Here is a 4,497-nt window from a genome sequence, read left to right on the forward strand (position 1 = left end):
TGCTTGCACAAACACTTTATGTACTGACCCATCTTCCCAGCCTGAGTGTGAGCTTTAAAAAAAAACAATCTCTATTCCTTTGTTCTTGATGTTTTTGTGTGCTATGCCTTCTCCCACATTTTTTACCTTTTTAGAATTCAACTTACATTGAAGAATTCAATTCATCATTGGTGGTTGCCAGGGACTGGTAGATGGGGTGTGGTTGAGTACAAAGAGGATGCACAAGTGAATATTTAGGGTGATGGAACTGCTTTGTATGTTCCTGGGGTAACGCATACATGATCTCATGCATTTGTCAAAACCCAGAGACCGGCACATCACAAAGAATGAGCTTTAATGTATGCGAACTACAAGAAAAATCATTCCCTAAGGCTCTTAATCTTTATGGACATAATTCAGTGTTTAAATTGTTTCTTCTGTACTGTGTACCAGTGAATGCATGCATACGTGCGCACGTGCAGACACATACACACACACACACACACACACACACACACACACACGCACTTTGACTTCAGTATCCCAGAATGAAGATGGAGGATGATGAGGCAAATCAAAAGTGATTTTCCCCATCTCTGAATGGTTCCTGGCTTCTTTTAAACCCTCCCAAGGTTCATCCCTCAAAGCTCAAGGTTAGGTCTGAATCAATCTCTCTCTCTCTCTCTCTCTCTCTCTCTCTCTCTCTCTCTCTCTGAAAATGGAGTCCAGGGCCTCCATTCAAGCCCTTGAACATTGAGGTTTTCCCCAGCCCCCATACTCTATAAAAACACTTTTTGTTTAGAGATGTAAATTCATATGTACTTGTCAGAAATAACAAGAGAGCTCCTATGGACACCTTCATTTGGGCTTCCCCAGTGGTGACACTTTGTATGACTACAGCATCACAACCAGGAAAGTGACATTGGTGGAGTCCACCCATTTCAGCAAATTTACCAGTTTTACATGCTCTCTTTAATGTGTGTGTGTGTGTGTGTGTGTGTGTGTGTGTGTGTGTGTGTATAAAGGACAGAAGACAGCCTCAGGTGGTATTGGGTGTGTGTGTGTGTACACGTGCATGCACATTTAGTTCGATGCAATTTTAAAACTTGTGTAGACTTGGGTGGCCACAGTCAAGGGGCAGAACTGGTTTACTACAGAAGTCTTTTCTCGACCTTTAAAAGCAATAATGTCCTACCTTGCTGTTTCACAAGGTGCAGCTCTTAAATGCATCAGACACTTGAACCCATTGTTAAATGTAAGGATTCCTGGGCCCTTTCAGCCCCTCTATTGAGCTGAGGTCTCTTGGGATGGGGTCTGGGCAGGCACCATGTTTTGAGGAGTATGCCTGTAATGGGCCTCCCACCTCTGCAAGCAGCGGCCAAAGGAATAGTCTTGCAACAGCTTGAAACTTGTTATAGCTCCCCCTGACTTTAGAATGCTTCAAAAGCTTTCTGAGCTGACATCTGCCCTCATGCGGGTTCACTCCCTCCAAACTCCTCTGACCACAGAACCATCATGTCTTTCATCTTCTCAAAGCTCTACCTGCTATTTGTTGCTTGTTGCAACCCTAGCCAACCAACTCCTTGTTTCTACAGGTGAAGGTAGACAAGAGAGGATTAGGGCTGGGCAGCCGGTGAAGGTGGGGTGATGGTGGTGGTGAGTTCAGGACCATCCAGAAGCCAAAATCTACCCGATCACCAGGCACCTGGTTTTGCTGCTCACCAGTTGTAATGGAGCTGTAATGGCCTCTCACCGCTGGGAGAGGCCAGTGGTCTCTCCTGACCCGCAGTGTGCTCACCTCCGCTGGGGCCTGCCTCTCCATGCACCTCCCAAGCATCTGCCCTGGACCTTGCCTCTTCCTCTCCTCCAGCCAACTGAGGCTGGGGCTCCGGGGCCTGAGGGAGGAAGGGAAGTAGGCTTGAGCCCAGGGGTAACTCGACTCCCCAGCCTGAGACGGCTGGGGGACCGCAGGCCTTGTGGGAGGAGACTCGTTTAAGCCAGAGCTGGCGATGGGGGCACCGGGAGACAGGGAAGGAGCCGCATGGAGTCCAAGTCCCCTCCTCTGCTGCCCCCTCCCTCCACTGCTCATTCGCAACCCGAGCCGGGGGGCCTAAAAATAGCCCCCGAGGCGCAACCGCGGGCCGCCCCGGTGACCTTCTGGGTAGCACAGGCCGAAAGCGAGCGGGCAGCAGGAAGGCCGCCCGCTGGCCCCCCAGGACTCATCTTCTAGGGCACCATCCCTGGGCGCCCCCGTGGCCTCCCAGTTCCAGCTTCCCCCCAAGTCCAGCTCACAGAGGCCATGCAGAAAGCCCGGGGCACGCGAGGCGAGGACTCAGGCACGAGGGCACCTCCTAGCCCCGGGGTGCCCCCGAAGAGAGCCAAGGTGGGGGCCGGCAGAGGGGCCCCCGCAGCTGGGGCAGGGGCCGGGGCGCCGGTCTTCCTGCGGCCTCTGAAGAACGCGGCGGTGTGTGCGGGCCGTGACCTGCGGCTGCGGGTGGTAGTGAGCGGGACACCAGAGCCTAGCCTCAGCTGGTTCCGGGATGGGCAGCTCCTGCCCACGCCGACCCCGGAGCCCTGCTGCCTCTGGCTACGGAGCTGCAGGGCGCAGGATGCCGGCGTGTACAGCTGCAGCGCCCAGAATGAGCGGGGCCGGGCCTCCTGCGAGGCTGTGCTCACAGTACTGGAGGTTGGAGGTAATACGGAGGTGGGGCCTGCCTGGCTGGGCTGGGGGCACAGGGGTAGAGACAGCTGTCCAGGCCACGTGGTGCAGGTAGCTCTTCCTCGTCATTTTCCTAGGTGCCCAAACTTCTCTGCTGTGCCAGCCCTGAAGGGAAGATCAAGAGGGAAGGGCAGAGAAGGTTTTTCAAGGTAGAGAGGCTTCCCACACGAAGTTCAGAGGTCAAGGGTCAGCAGTTGCTAAGCCAAGCCTGAGAGACCCTTACAGACCTCTAGGATAATGCTGCCAAAGTTCATTTAGTCCCATAGAAAGAAGCCCCCTGGGGAAAATTGCCCTTTTCTGCTCCAATAACAGACGGGATTTGGTGATCAACCCCTAACATGTATTGAAGGGGAGCCAGTTTCCCTGGTACAAGCTGCATCCTAGAGAGGATGGCCAGAGTTCCTCACTGGAAGAGCCATCATTGTGGCAGAGCTAGTGTGATCAGCAGGAGGCAGGGTGGAAGGGTTCAAATTATATGAACAGGATCTAGAGCATCAGGAGGTTGAGCTAAGACCAAACTTGAGAAGTGACTGATTGAGATTGCACGTGTGTGTGTGTGTGTGTGTATGTGTGTTCATGCATTGTGGAAGGTTTTGAACTCTGGTGGTATTAATACAAACAGATGCAGGACAGTGGTAGATGAAGAGGGTATTGAAAGCCTATGGAACAAGTCTACTGAGGTTCCAGAGTGGGTGTTCAGAGAACATAGAGTGGGCTGGCACCCTTGCCCTTGTGAAGGTAGAGTTCTAGGCTGGTATTCTGAGGTAGATGTGGAGGACATGAGCATGGGCCTTGTAGCATGGTCCTGTTGTAGCTGGTGGGGATACCTTTGAATCAGTTTTTGGGTTGATTGTTCTTGGGTCAGTTTTGGGGCTTCTTTTGTATTTCCTTAGCCCTTGAACAATGGTTATGTAGACTAGACAGTTTTAGACTGACTAAATCTTGAAAAATGGAATTTGGAGGAGGTAGGCTTCATTTGGGGAGGGTGGCAAAGAGCTGGGGGTAGAGAGGGAGGTGTCACTGTCCTGGTCATTCGCAAAAGAGACATCTCACTGCACTGGGTAGTGGAATATAGGGGCTAATCCTTGGGACTTGGGAAGCAAGTTCAGAGATGAAAGACCTCGGCAGATGGGGGGAAAAGAAGGCTTAAGGCCATAGTCCAGTCAGAAGATGGAGGCAAGCTACTATCTGTCAATGCCTTCTCTCCCCAGCGTCACCCTGCCCACTTCTTAGAGCCTTCTATCTGTGGTTGTAGTGGCCAGATCTGGCCTGTAGAGGACCAAGGCTGGCTTCTGATTGGCCTAGAAATTGTCAGTACAGGCTTCCTTAACCTGCGACCAGGGAATGCAGCATGTTCTGGTAGAGTTCTGAGCTGACAGAGTGGAGTTTTTGTGGTTCTTACTTAGCTCTAGTCTGGAGTAAAAGAAGCTGAAAACAGGACATAACTCAAAGGCTAAGATAGATAAATTAATGAGAATACAGCTGGGAGGAAAGAGGGATGAGGGAAGAAAAAGGAAGGGCAGAGGAAGAGAGTAGTGGTCATAGTGCTTGTTTAATGTTGGACAGGGCCACAAAGAACTACAGCTCCAAACACTTCCTTCTACAGGTGAGGACATTGTGAATCAGAGAGGAGGATGATCTGCCTGAGATAAAGGCTGGTTATGGCATGTTAGGACTGAGTTCCCTGTCTTGGTTGTAGAGCCTTTTCACTACTCAAAAAGTTCTGGGAGAAGTGGAGGGGAGAGAGAAAGACAAGGGGAGAGAGAGAGAGAGAGAGAGAGAGAGAGAGAGAGAGAGAG

This window comes from Nannospalax galili, unplaced genomic scaffold, assembly GCF_000622305.1.
Source record: "Nannospalax galili isolate Female #2095 unplaced genomic scaffold, S.galili_v1.0 scaffold127, whole genome shotgun sequence".
NCBI lineage: Eukaryota > Metazoa > Chordata > Mammalia > Rodentia > Spalacidae > Nannospalax > Nannospalax galili.